Genomic DNA, 15,326 nt, shown 5'->3' with positions numbered 1-15,326 from the left:
TATGTTTTTGCAGACTGTATCCTATTCCCACTATTACACATGAAACATTCATCAGACACAAAGTAAATCTTATAACTAACTTGAACCTGAGCTGTGGATAGACTGCTGGTATGGAAGATATGAACACTGCTTTCTACTGTCTTTATCCTGGATTCCTGCCTGCCTCTGTGACCCATGGATACTTCAGGATAGCTTGGCTCCACCATCTTTTTTGAGGTCATTGGCCTATAATACTCACAGTATCCCCATCTAAGGAGCACGGCCCTTTACAGTCCATGACATTTAGCTAATATGTTTTAGTCTTTTTACTGTTTTTATAGTGGGTGTGAAGGAGTCTACAGGAAGCTACCACTCCGCCTTAATGACACTACCTCACAGTGTCAGAATCACCTTCAAAAACTCAGTCCCACCCAAGGGGGAAAGGACAAGGGAGGGATGGAGCCAGGAGGGTATGGTCTAGGAAGTATAAAAGCTAAGGGCACAGCTAGGTTAAGGAGGACCAGAGGGAAGAAGCAATGCCTAACTGCATATGCCTCCACCACGTATCTGTGAACTGCAACTGCAAAAACCAGGTAGGCAAAGTTCAACTTGGGATCTTGCAGATTTGTATGTTTGACCCAGCGGGATGTAGACTGGCCTATGTTAAGTACTAAAGATTGTACTGGTAACTCTGGAGAACCAGACCAGAGCTAAGCAGAGTGTGCTGCCTTGCTGAGAGGCAGCAGTGCACGTCATGGTCATGGCCCTGCAGAAGCAGGCCACCAGAGGACATTCTCACATCTAAGGACCAGTTTTGCGTTTACTCCCCACCCCACCCCCCCACAATGAACCGAACAGGACACCTTACCTGATACCTTTAATAAATATTATTTTCGTTCACCTTAATCCACTGCGTGGCGGCTCCATTCTATCTGGGATCTGGGCTTGCTTCATTCATGTTGCCATAGTAGGTTTTATTTTAACGTTTTGGAAGGTTTTATCTTCTGTAGATTGTTCTTCAGTTTATGGAAGATGGAGGTGATAAAAGAAACTTTCTTTTAATGTGGTTATTGTTATTTGTGTACTGTTCCTATCTGTGTTAATCGTGTGCCAGTGTTATGGTTAATTGGGGTGGCTTTGGCTGTAAGCTATAGGGAAGTTAGGTTAAATTAGGCATTGCTTCCTAGCTGTTCAGGCCAGGCCTGAACTGTATTTTTAGGAGAATTATTGATCCAAGCTGGTGTATCAAAGAGCAACGTAGAGCTGAACTATTTACTCTAGGTGAGACCATGAGACAGAAGAACCATGGTCCAAGGTCAGTAAGGTCACGATAATCTCAGACAATTATGCCCACCCATGAAGGTGGTCAAAGGGTACGTCTGCAAAGACTTCCCTTTGATGGGCCTATCAAAGAATGGGTTGTGTATGCTTAAGCTGACTAGGCCTTTGCATCATAGGACCAATTCCCATGAAATAATCCTCATTAAACTGGACCAATTGTAAAATGCCAAGTTCATTTACTTCCATCTTAGCCTGTCAACAGCAATGACAGGACATACCATTAATGGCTATAGAGGACAAATCCTATATAACATGGGATTTCCTGGTATTAGCCAGAATGTGTGAGTGAGAGAAGGGGCGAGTGAATGAGTTAGAGTATGTGAAAAAAGTGGTCTCCAGCCCAGTAGAAGGACGGAAAGATGTGCCATGGAGAAAGATATCTCTAATTCCTATTCAAGTTGAGCTAACATCAGAAATGCTGCTTCAGTGAGATTGTTTTTAAATCCGACTCTTTTTGGAATAGTACTATCCTGACAGCAGACAGCACAGTCTAAGTCCATTCAAGCAAACAGGGTAAGCTAGGTAATATGTGGTATTGACACTGTGGAAACATTAAACATAACATCTTATTGAAACACAGACATTTGTAAGTTTCTGCATAGTTCTTTAATCAGACCTTAATTAAAATTAATTACTCTATTAATTTGAGTTAATAGAAGCCATATGTTATATAAGCGAGAAGTGCTCAGTCAATACAACTTTGCATAACATTAAGAAGGTATTCAGGTAATGCCTAATAAGGTATAAACAGATCTTCTAACACCAGGATCAATTAATAACATTTGGTTATGGGGAGAGGGAATTATTGTATGAATTTTTCCATTCACATGGCTAAAAGGGGAGACTTCTTTGTCTCTTTGTACTTTAAGGAAAGAACCTTATGAAACTACCATAAGAGGAGTTTAAGTTAAGTCTTATAATGTGTGCTCAATGGGAAAGGTAAAGATATTTACCTGTCCCAGGTATTCTCGAGGCACAGCAGGCTTCACATTTTCACACGTGGGTAGACACCGACTCACCTCACCCGGTCGGCATTTATGCCAAAGTAAAAAGTTAGAACTTTGTGAAGTGCGAGCTGTGCTCCACTGCCACATGCGCGATCGTGAGAATGCGGTCCCTTAGTTCAATATTAAAGCAAAAACAACAGTAAAAATAATGAAGGCAACAACTCCAAGGGAGGGGCGGGATTGTGAGAATACAAAGCCTCCTGTCCTCGGAAAATACCTGCTACAGGTAAGTATCTTCGCTTTTTCCCGAGGACAAGCAAGCTTGCATATTCTCACAAGTGGGGAATCCCTAGCATCCAGGCTCACCCAAAACAACACAGTGGTTAATTGGGCCTCGCATTGGTGAGGACATAACACAGATTAACCTGAAAACTATATACAACTGAGTAAGAGTGAAGTCTGAAACAGAATAAAACGGGCCTGGGAAAGTGGAGTTGGATTCTAGACCCCAAACAGATTCTGCAACACTGACTGCCCAAACCGACTATCGCGTCTGGTATACTGCTCAAGGCAGTAGTGTGATGTGAATGTGTGGACTGAAGACCATGTCGCAGCCTTGCAAATTTCTTCAACAAAGGCTGACCTCAAGTGTGCTACCGACGCAGCCATGGCTCTGACGTTATGAGCCGTGACATGACCCTCTAAGGCCAGCCCAGCCTGGGCATAAGTGAAGGAAATGCAATCTGCCAGCCAATTGGATATGGTGCTTTCCTGATGGCGATTCCCATCCTGTTGGGATCAAAAGAAACAAAAAGCTGGGCGGACAGTCTGTGGGGCCTTGTCCATTCCATGTAGTAGGCCAATGCAATCCAAGGTGTGCAAGCTGCTTTCGCCAGAATGGGCATGACGTTGGGGAAAGAATGTTGGCAAGACAAATCGACTGGTTTAGATGGAACTCCAACACTACCTTTGGCAGAAGCTTAGGTAGCATGCGGAGTACTACTCTGTTGTGATGAAACTTAGTATAAAGTGCATCCACTACCAATGCCTAAAGCTCACTGATCCTTCGAGCTGAAGTAACAGCCACCAAGTACTTCAGATGGCAGGAATTCAGTGGCTCAAAAGGAGCTTTCATCAGATTGGTGAGAATGATGTTGAGATCCCATGACACTGGTGGAGGTTTGACAGGGGGCTTCGACAAAAGCAAACCTCTCATGAAGCTAACAACTAGAGGCTGTCCAGAGATGGGCTTACCCTCCACACATCAATGATAAGCACTAATTGCATTAAGGTGAACCCTTACTGGGTTGGTCTTGAGACTAGACTCTGATATGTGTAGAAGGTATTCAAGCAGGATCTGTTAGGGCAAGAAAGGCGATCTAAGGTTCTCAGACCAAATGGCAAGCCTCCTCCATTTAAAAGAGTAGCACCTCTTAGTGGAATCTTTCCTGGAAGCCAGCAAGACCCGAAAGACCCAAGGAAGTGAATTCTAGGCTCTCAACATCCAAGCTGTGAGAGCCAGAGACCGGAGGTTGGGATGCAAAAGGGACCCCTCCGTTCTGCATGATGAAGATCGGAAAACACTCCAATCTCCACGGTTCTTCGGAGGATAATTCCAGAGGAAAAGGGAACCATATCTGCTGCGGCCAGTACAGTGTGATCAAAATCACGGTTCTGCGGTCTTGCATGAGTTTCAACAAAGTCTTTCCCACTAGAGATATTGGAGGATATGCATACAGAAGGCCTGTCCCCCAGTTGAGTAGGAAGGCATCTGATGCTAGCTTGCCATAGGCCTGAAGCCTGGAAGAGAACTGAGGGACCTTTGTGATTTTGAGTAGCAAAAATATCCACCAAGGGGGTGCCCCACACTCGGAAGATCTTGCGGGCTACACCCATATAGAGAGAGTCCACTCGTGCAGTTGCATTATCCTGCTCAATCTGTCGGCCAGGGTGTTGTTTGTGCCCGCCAGATAAGTGGCTTGAAGAAACATTCTGCGTTTGCAAGCCCAATGCCACATCCGGACACCCTCCTGACACAGAGGGTGATATCCGGTGCCCCCTGCTTGTTGGTGTAATACATTGCAACCTGATTGTCTATTTAATTTGGTAAGACAGCCGATCTCAGAAAGCCTTTAAAGTGTTCCAGATCGCTCGAAGCTCCAGGAGGTTGATCTGAAGATTCATTTCCTGGGAGGACAAAGCACCTTGAGTGTGAAGCCCATCTACATGTGCTCCCCAACCCAGGAGAAATGTATCTGTTGTCAGCACTTTCTCTGGCATAGGCCTTCAGAAGGGCGGAGAGTCCCTCTGCAAGTACCTGCCTGGGCTGAGAGCTGAATGAATGAGCTCTCGGTGGGCAACTTGGAGGTCTGAGATGCCAATTGAGGGCATATCTGAGAGAGACTATTTGAAGAACCCACCTTTGGTGAAAACATTTTAACCTCCCCCGACCGGCAAGTCATCCGTGACGGACACTTTTACTGCGACTATGCTCTGTTGGAGCCAGTCAAAAGCTCGTCCCTTGCTTTGCCTGGGGAGCAGCAGGGACCTTAGGCACACGTTGTTGATGAGTAGGCTGGTGAGCTGAAGAGTTGTACCTACACCTAGGATAGTAGAAGGAACTCCTCCTTCATTTGCCAAAAGTCCTCATAACTGATGTTGATGCAGAAGGCGCAGAAGAGATGGTATCTGTGTGTTTTTTGATTTGGTCAGTGACCTCCTCAACCTTCTCTCCAAAAAGGGTATCCCACGGCAAGGGGCATCCGCCAACCTCTGCTGAACCGCAGGTTCCAAGTCAGAAACATGCAGCCACGAGAATGTGCATGTTGCTATACTTTGGGCAGAGATCCTGGATTCACTAATTAAAATCATAAAATTTACTAAAAAGAAAGATCTTTAAATTCTTACGAAATTGAAAATAATTAGATCTAATTAGCAAAGGTGTCATATTCCAAATCTTGCTGGATAAAAAACAGAGCTTACATGAAATCGCTTCAGTTTAATATTCTTAACCGATGGAAATCCCAGTTTAAGAAATTAAAACAAGAACTAAGTCTCGTAGAAGGGAAAGTTAATAATTCAGTAAGAGATAATGAACAATTGCCCATAATAATTTTATACACCCAACACCTTACCTTAAACTCCACCCTAGCTTCAACAGGCAACTAATGTAATTTACACACTAAAGGAGATGCCCAATCAAACTTTTTACACCTATAAATTAATTTTGCCGCTGTGTTCTTTAGAAGTTGGAGTTTATATAGAAATTTATGCTCTAATCCAGCATATAGAGCACTACAATAATCAAGCTGGGTCAAGATCAATGCCTGTACTAAGACCCAAAAATCCTACTGGAAAAATGAAGACCTCTTATTTGATTGATGTAATTTATAAAAAAAAAACCAAAAACCGAAACCTTTCTGCTCAAATTATTAACCTGATTTTCCATAGTCAACTCAGAATCTAAAATAAAAGCTAAAACCCTTGAAGAAACATCAAAAGGAAGTTCCTCACCTGATTTTAAATTTACAGGCTTAGGAATATCTGAGTAGAATGCTAGAATACATTCAAGAAGTTTTCTATCACTTCACTATCCAAGACGCAGCAAAATTGATTATAAAACTATACATCCTGCTAGTTTTGCTTTTCAAATGACCAAATGGTGGAAATTATTACCATTCAAAATTAGATCTCAGAAGAGTTATACTATGGGCCCTGTTTACTAAGGTGCGTTAGCATTTTTAGCACATGCTAAATGCTAGAGATGCCTATATATTCCTGTGTGTGTCTCTAGCAAACGCTAAAAACACTAGTGCACCTCTAGCACGGCTTAGTAAACAGGGGCCTTATGTTTTATAAAATGTTTTTAGCTACAAATGATACAGGTGTTAAGAGATTGCTCTGGTATTTTTTACTTTGCTGTTAGCTGTTATCAATTTAAGGAATTATACTTTTACTAGTAAAAAAGCCCCGTTTCTGATGCAAATGAAACGGGGGCTAGCAATGTTTTCTTCTGTGTGCATGTGGGAGTGTGTGTGTCCCTGCCCTCTGGCCTCTCTCCCCTCCCCCCTCTGAGTCCTTCACTGTTACAGAGCCAGCGATTTGATTTCGTGCTCTGCTGTTTTCCTTCACTGACTGCGTACAGAGAGGGCGGGGCAGACACTCATAAGGAAACCGGATATCTCGCCCCCTTCACACTTCCGGCTGGAGGCTTCATAGAACGTTGGTGTTGCCTTTTATATAGAGAGATTCACACTTCCGGCTGGAGGCTTCATAGAACGTTGGTGTTGCCTTTTATATAGAGAGATTATTGTGTGGTTTATTGAGTAATTGTAAGCCACATTGAACTCAGTCGGCTAATGTGGGGTATGAGTGTCAAATGTAAAACTGTAAAAAATGTATTTCAATTACCAGATGAAGAACATGGACACAGCTGTATTTCAAGTCATTTTCATTGTTTACATAGTTTAAGCACGGTCATGCAAAGATATTTTGCTTTATATATTTGACCAATTTAACAGGAGATACATACTGCAGGGTTTTAACCTGTGATTAATAGGTGCCAGTTTGTGATGGGACACTGTCAGCTGCTGCTTATTTTTTCACCGATGTGATCAGTTTGAGTGCAACAGTGCTTCGACATAATTTTATTTTTGAGCATTAACATATTTGATTTTCTGTGTCATTTTTTGCTCTTTTTTTGTTTGCTTTTCAGCTTTATAATGATGCCCAGGTACTGCTAATAAAAATGTAAAATTATCCCTTACCCAGTGACATCAGGGTCTGATAATTCTCCTTCATCACCTCCTTGTAAAGCTCCTTCTGCTCTTCATGTAAATACCCCCACTCCTCCTGGGAGAAAGAGACAGCGATGTCCTCAAATGAGACCCACATCTGAAATACAAGCCAGACAAACACTCAGAATCTTTTGTATTGCATCTGTGAGGAGATCTCCCAATGCTGGTATGCACTGGGTCAGGGAAAAGTTTCCTGGATTCATATAATTTAGAATTACATAACACACAGAAAGGCGGTATATCAAGTCCAATCCCCTTTCCTTTCCCTCAACAAAGTTGTATTTCAGACCACTACTACTACTTATCACTTCCCAGTGCTGGGGCTCAGCAGAACAGAAGGACTGATTTCAGTGTGTTTATAATTTGCAGACACCATCACACAGCAGGATTAAAGCAACTAGAAGCTGGTTAGACAGAACCTGGGACACAATCTCCCTTTGTGGGATCTCTGATCTCTCTCCTACCCCACAGGAAGGTCCCAAAGTCCCTACCCAGGTCTGCTTGGGGTCCAGACTGTGCAGTGTACCAGATTAGAAAGCTGCAGCAGTGTTTGCAACAAGGAGGTTTACCGAAGACAGGAGATGGCATGATGTCAAAAAGTTGAAGCTCTCTCTCCCCGCCATTCTCAGCCACCATATTGGTGACACCAAAACACATTATCTGCTGCCACATTCTTGTTGGTAGCATTTTTATTTCATCTCGGTTACAGAAATAAGCTGACTTGTGCAGGTACAGATGTACACAGAGGAACCGTCAGAACAGAACACCTTTCATCGGTTAGAGTAGTAAATATTTCTAAATCGTAATCAATATGCTATTTCAAAGGCGCTGGTTAAAGGGACACTCAAGTAGTGCTGTCTGAGTTGGCCAAAATTTTTTCGATTCAGTTCACTGATATGAATCGTTTTTTCCAATTCGATTCAGTCCTTTAAGGCCACTATCAATAAATAGAAAATACAATTCATCTTTCTACCTTTGTCGTCTGGTCTTTTAATTTTTGTAATCATGTCTCTGGTTTCCACTTTCCTCTATCTTCTCAACTCTTTTGCCAGGGTCTCCTAATCCATTTGTTATTCTCTGTCCATATCCATCTTTCAACTCCCCTCTATGTCCCTGTCCTTATCTTCCTGACATGATGAGCATCTCCCCCCCCCCATCTTTATTCTTGCCCTGTCCAGCAACATTTCTCTGTGTCCCTATCCCACCCATGTCCAGCATCACATCTCTATGTCCCTATTCCTCCACATGTTCAGCTTCTCTTATTCCTCCTTCCCTCCTGTCTCCGATCCATTCTTGTCATTTCTCTTCCAGGACCAGCATCTCCCTTCCTTCTCTCCCCCTTCCATCCAGCCTCTGCCCTCCTCTCCATCCTTCCATCCATGGTCTGCCCTCCTTCTATCCAGCCTTTGCTCTCTCCTCCCACTTCTTCTATCCAGCCACCGTCCCATCTCTGTAACCCCCAATATAGCAACTGCTCTCCTTTTCTGTCTTTCTATCCAGCCTTTGCCTCTCACTCCCCCACCTCTTCTATGCAGCCACTGTCCAATATCTGTAACCCCCAATCCAGTATCTGTCCCCTTTCCATCCAGTCTTTGCCCTCCTCCCCCCTTCCATCCAGCCACCTTCCCATCTTTGTAACCCCCAATCCAGTATCTGCCTCTTCTCTGTGCGCCCTCCTATCCTTTGTCGCAGCATCAAAAGAAAATAAACTCACCATGGGGCCGGACTCTCCATTGGCACAGCTGCCGGTTCTGAGCCTCTGATGTCACTTCCTGTTCCGGGGAAAAAGAAGGCATCCTGCACCAATAGAGAGACCAGCCCTGTGCTGAGTTTATCTCCTTTTGTTGCCGTTGAAGGAAGCAGCATCAGCGGCTTGGGTGATAGCGGGAGGGAGGTAGGGAAGTCCCGAATCGGGAATCCCGAATTTTTGCTGAAATGAATAGATTCAAATCAATTCACCCAAAATGAATCAGTAAATCGATCTGATTTGTAAACTGGACAGCACTACACCCTAGCACGCATTATACTGGTGCCGAGATGTTTTCACCTACTAAAGGGCCACCAAAACAAAGATCATGTTATGAGAATCAGGTGCTCAACATTCAGAGTTTTTAGTTTTAACTACGAACCTTAATCAGGTTCAAACCTAGAAGCATTTAAAATCTTTTTTTTCCTGTGCCTAGATCAAAAGAGAAAGATGGTATGTGGGAACATGCTCCTTTTGTTTTGTGGAATGCAGTGGTATATTATAAAAATACACTTGATATTTTTTTATTACTAAAAGAGAGGTATTGAATAACGAGGGAAGTGCTACTTTCATATAGAAGTCCAGAGTCAGTCTGTGTCAATTATGTTGTATATATTTATTTCTACTTAAAGTCTCTTTGGATGTAAATACAAGCAGTACATTATTATAGTTTATTAAAAGCCTTTCTGTACCACATATTGAAAGGAAAGAGACAAAACAAAGGGCATTCAATCAAGAAAATAAACAGGTTAAAAATATAAACAAGTTTTAAAAACATAAATTAAAATATAAACCTCCAGATTCTATAGCGCACGACTTAATGTTGTGTGTATAATTAGTCATGTTAACAAACCAATCAGCACTGATAATTGTCACTTAAGAAATTGACACTGTCATTAATTAGAATTTATATGAACTGTCTAGGCATATTCCATAACGTGATGCAAGTAAATTCTAAGTCGCATAGTTAAAAAGGGGGAGTGGCCATGGGCACAGAATGGGCGGGTCGTGGGCATTTCTAAAATCTACGTGCTTTATTATAGAATAAACCCAGTCCACGCCTAATTTAGGTGTCTGGATTTACACCAAGTTTTACTTGGCGTAACTGCCTGCAAGTAAATTTAGTCATATGGATCGTTACTCAGTGTATTCTATACACCGCATGGAAATGTAAGCTTATTCTATTAAAGTATGCCTAAATTACGCTGAGGCGGATTTCATTTTGGCACCGATATTTTAGGCATGATATATAGAATTATTCCAAAACGCATTAAGGAGGGACAGAATTCCAAAGGCAGTGAGCTGGGAAGAAAAAGGCAGAATGGATTTGTAATGAATGGGCTGTTTTGGGTGAAGGGAGCACCAAACGGTGGGCAAGGAAGTGGTCTAGCAGGCATATAAGCAGAAATTAGATTAGAGAGGTAATAGGCCACCAGATTGAAGTGCTTTGAATGCCAAACATAAAATCTTAAAGTGAATACGCCAGTGATCAGGAAGCCAATGAACAGATTTCAACAGAGGTGTACAGTGATCAAACCAGGATGCATTACTGAGAAATGTGGCTGCTGTGTTTTGTAGTGTTTTGAGGCACTTTAACTCTAACTGGGAAAGGCCTGGTGTATATACTACATTACTGTGGTCAATATGAGAAATCACAAATGCATGAATTAGTGTGCCCAAAGCTGGGGGAGGGGGGTTAAGAATTTCTTCAGTGAACGTTGTTTGTGGACTGCTTAAAAACCCGACTGAAGAACTTTGGAGCAGGGGCGTATCTGCGTGGGGCCACAGGGGCCTGGGCCCCCGCAGATTTCGCCCTGGCCCCCCTCCCCCGCCGTCAACCCTCCCCCGCTGCTTACTTTTGCTGGCGGGGGGCCCCAACCCCCGCCAGCCGAGGTCCGACCCTCAGTCTTCATATTTCGTCTTCCTCCGACTCCTCCGTGGCCATGCTGTAAGTAACGCTGCTGATTCGTTGAATCCAGTTCGGAGTCTGACGTCTCAGCACGTTGCCTCACCAATCTAATGCATTTTTTTGAGGGGGTAAGCAAACATGTGGACAATGGGGAGCCGGTTGATATTGTATATCTGGATTTTCAGAAGGCGTTTGACAAAGTGCCGCACGAAAGACTCCTGAAGAAATTGCAGAGTCATGGAATCGGAGGTAGGGTATTATTATGGATTAAGAACTGGTTGAAAGATAGGAAGCAGAGAGTAGGATTGCGTGGCCAGTATTCTCAGTGGAGGAGGGTAGTTAGTGGGGTCCCGCAGGGGTCTGTGCTGGGTCCGTTGCTTTTTAATGTATTTATAAATGACCTAGAGATGGGAATAACTAGTGAGGTAATTAAATTCGCCGATGACACAAAATTATTCAGGGTCGTCAAGTCGCAGGAGGAATGTGAACGATCACAGGAGGACCTTGCGAGACTGGGAGAATGGGCGTGCAAGTGGCAGATGAAGTTCAATGTTGACAAGTGCAAAGTGATGCATGTGGGTAAGAGGAACCCGAATTATAGCTACGTCTTGCAAGGTTCCGCGTTAGGAGTTACGGATCAAGAAAGGGATCTGGGTGTCGTCGTCGATGATACGCTGAAACCTTCTGCTCAGTGTGCTGCTGCGGCTAGGAAAGCGAATAGAATGTTGGGTGTTATTAGGAAGGGTATGGAGTCCAGGTGTGCGGATGTTATAATGCCGTTGTATCGCTCCATGGTGCGACCGCACCTGGAGTATTGTGTTCAGTACTGGTCTCCGTATCTCAAAAAAGATATAGTAGAATTGGAAAAGGTACAGCGAAGGGCGACGAAAATGATAGTGGGGATGGGACGACTTTCCTACGAAGAGAGGCTGAGAAGGCTAGGGCTTTTCAGCTTGGAGAAGAGACGGCTGAGGGGAGATATGATAGAAGTGTATAAAATAATGAGTGGAATGGATCGGGTGGATGTGAAGCGACTGTTCACGCTATCCAAAAATACTAGGACTAGAGGGCATGAGTTGAAGCTACAGTGTGGTAAATTTAAAACGAATCGGAGAAAATTTTTCTTCACCCAACGTGTGATTAGACTCTGGAATTCGTTGCCGGAGAACGTGGTACGGGCGGTTAGCTTGACGGAGTTTAAAAAGGGGTTAGATAGATTCCTAAAGGACAAGTCCATAGACCGCTATTAAATGGACTTGGAAAAATTCCGCATTTTTAGGTATAACTTGTCTGGAATGTTTTTACGTTTGGGGAGCGTGCCAGGTGCCCTTGACCTGGATTGGCCACTGTCGGTGACAGGATGCTGGGCTAGATGGACCTTTGGTCTTTCCCAGTATGGCACTACTTATGTACTTATGTACTTATGTACGGCACTGAAAATAACAAAGCAAGCTCTGGAGTACACTACTGACAAACACATTTTAAATATAACCCTATCCCCTCCTAACAAAGAGAATGCAAAACCAAGGAGGTTTAATAAAACGACATAAACCTCACGTTTGTTACTGTTTTCAATGGCGAATGCTATTGTTTTGCTGTGACCAATAAACCGGTAAGCTCCGCCCACTGCCTTCAGCCCAGAATTATTATTATTATTATTAGCATTTGTAATGGGCCAGATAGCCAGCTCGTGCCTTCTCCTGTCATTAACCCTCCTTCGTTTGCAACGAGGTTACGTGGAAGTTGAGGGAAATTCTCCTACCTGAGAAGAAGCTCCTGCAGGCATTTTCCTCTCTGCTTTTGCAGTTTGCAGAATTACAAATGAAGGGATCTTTGTCTGGTTGAGAGACAGGAGCTGAAGATTTGTCTTTTGCAGGAACAAAAGGGCAGAACCTAAGATTTGGAGCTGGAAGCTTCTCGTTAATCTGCAAATTAACAGAATGAAGACAAAACTCGGCCTCTTGCTGCTCTGCACTGATTGACGACATCACAAATGAGAGGGTGGAGCTTAGGCTAGACCTGATCCTGTTGGGCGACAATCATTCTCGTCCCCACCCTTTTTACTGCTGATTGGTCAGAATTTCCTGGGGGTGGGAAGAGTTTGCGCTACAGGAGCTTATGTGTGGAGGCAAGGGATAGGGGCTGGAAATGGCTGTAGTTTCAGCTACGAGGCTATTTGCTGATAGAAAAGCTCTGTCTGTAGCCATTCTCCTGCCCGTTTCCACCCCAGGCTCAGAAAATTCTGCAGCCATTCTTCTGTCCTTTACCACAGCGCGTTTTCTAGCCCCGACAGCCGCACACCCATACTCCGTCTGTCCAAACCTGCATGGGCCCCTGGAATAAAGATCATACGTCTCCTTTTTTCCGTGTCCAATAATATTCTGACCAGTATTAGTTCCAGTCTGATGAAGAACCTTATCCCAAGGAGGTTGAGGAAAACAGCAACGGCATGACGTCAAAAGTTTAAGCCACTTAGGTTGATCTCCCTTTCCCCTCCCCCGTGCAGACGTCATTCAAGAACACTCACAGCAAACGTATGAGCTGCTACATCGATGTTATCGTTCTTTATTGCTGGTAGCATTTTTGTTTGATGATCCCATTTATATATTCAAACATGCCGGCTTGGGCAGCATACGGATATACACAGGGGAAGTATAATAAGGGAATAACTTTTCATATGTAGAGAAGTAATTTGTTATAAATCGTAATCAGTGTGTCATTTGGAGGGACTGGTTCAGTGGCTTAGCCAGACCTAAGGTTTTGGGTGGGCCCAGAGCTAATATGGGTGGCCACACACTGTCTATATAAGTATGAGTAGTGGCTCTTGGGATCCTACAAAATAATGCCTTAGAATTCACTTGATGATGGATTTCTAAGTAGTCTGCCCAACAGCTGCCCTGCATCAGTATAACCACATACATACTTAATGGAAAAATTTATATTTTTAAATATAATTACATTATCCCACAATCTGCAAAATGCTATACACAAACTTGTGCAAAAACACACTCATATCCTTACTAAACTATAACAGCACTAATTCCAAGGACAGGATGAGCTACAACATTATGCTTGAAAAGGCAGAACTGTAATTACACTAGGCTCTAAAACACCAATACACTACCTCGTGAAAAAAAAGCAAAACAAAAAGGGCTGCAAATACTACATGCTAGCAGAATACTGCACCTTGATCACACATGAAAAACACATGACACAAGGAACTAGAAATCAAAAAATATGAAGGCAAAATACTGAACTGGAAAGTTAACTCAAGAAGTCAGACTCAGCATGCAGCAATACCAGAAAAATTGAAACTTACATGCAAAATATCACAGATGCACATTTCCAAAAGCTGACATATTCCAATTAATAAATTCTGAATAAAATACTTTTTTCTACCTTTGTTGTCTGATCTATTCGCTTTGGTCCCAGTGTCTTCTGTTTTATGCAGTGTCTTCTTTCCATTTGATATTTTTTCCTCTCATCATGTCCACCATCCTCCTGTGTCCTTATGTGTCCTGTCTACCATCTGTAGCCCTGTCCCTATCCTTCCTCGAGTTTCAGTATCTGCTCTCAACGTGTTCCAAACCAGCCCTTAAACTCAGCAGTTTTCCCTCCATCCATAGCCAGCATTTCTCCTCACTCCCCTCCATCCATGTGCATCTACTTCCTCTGTCTTCCCTCCCCTCCATCCATGTTCAGCATTTCTCCTCTCTCCCTTCCCCTCCATCCATGTGCATCTCCATCCTTTGTCTTTCCTTCCCTCCATCCTTGTCCAACATTTTTCCTCTCTTCCCTGCCCTCCACTCCATCCATGTCCAGCATTTCTCCTCTCTTCCCTCCCCTCCATCCATGCACATCTCCTCCCTGACTTCTCTCCCCTCCCTCCATCCATCTGTCCAGCAACTCTCCATTCTCCCCTGCCCTCTCCTCCATCCACCTATATCTTGCAAATGTCCTCTGTCCCCTGCATTCATCCATCCATGTTCAGCAATTCTCCTCTCTCCCCTGCCCTCCTCTCCATCCATCCATGTCCAGCAACTCTCCATTCTCCCTGCCTTCTCCTCCATCCATCTCCAACAAATTTCCTCTCTCTCCTGTCCCCTCCATCAATCCCTGTTGTCCAGCAATTCTCCTCTCTTCCCTGCCCATCCTGTTTCTTTCCATCCCCTTCCCCATTCTATCCGGCGTCTCCCCCGCCCCCTCCCCCTTCGCAGCATCTCCCCTCTCTCAATAAAGAACAACAACGTGGATGCAGCAGCTCACAGGTTTGCTTGCTGTGTTTTGAGTGAACGGCAACGGCTGCGCAGGGGAGTGGGCAGGTTTGCTTGCTGTGTTTTGAGTGAACGGCGATGGCTGCGCAGGGGAGTGGGCAGCCAGGCTCGACTCCGTCCTTCGCTTCCTGCCCTCTCTCCGCGCCATCCCGCCTTCCTCTGTCGTCATTTCCTTTCGGGCGGGCGCGACACTGAGAGGGCAGGAAGCGAAGGAGGGAGTCGAGCCTGGCTACTTGCTACTTTTACATCCGCCCGCTCGCCGCTGCAGGTAAGAAGACGAAGTCATCATCGTCATCGTGGAAAGTTGCAAATGACAGGCCCACCCGTAGCTAC

General features: G+C 44.1%; 1 pseudogene; it reads right to left on the bottom strand.

Moving 5' to 3' along the window:
- LOC115462442 overlaps positions 1-12,676 on the bottom strand; it is a 53,090-nt pseudogene extending 40,414 nt beyond the window's left edge.
- Positions 12,677-15,326: the final 2,650 nt, after the last annotated feature.

The sequence above is a fragment of the Microcaecilia unicolor genome, chromosome 2, assembly GCF_901765095.1.
Source record: "Microcaecilia unicolor chromosome 2, aMicUni1.1, whole genome shotgun sequence".
Classification (NCBI taxonomy): Eukaryota; Metazoa; Chordata; class Amphibia; order Gymnophiona; family Siphonopidae; genus Microcaecilia; species Microcaecilia unicolor.
The sequence above is the reverse complement of the archived record's forward strand: the minus strand, read 5'-3'. Positions and strand labels throughout refer to the sequence as shown.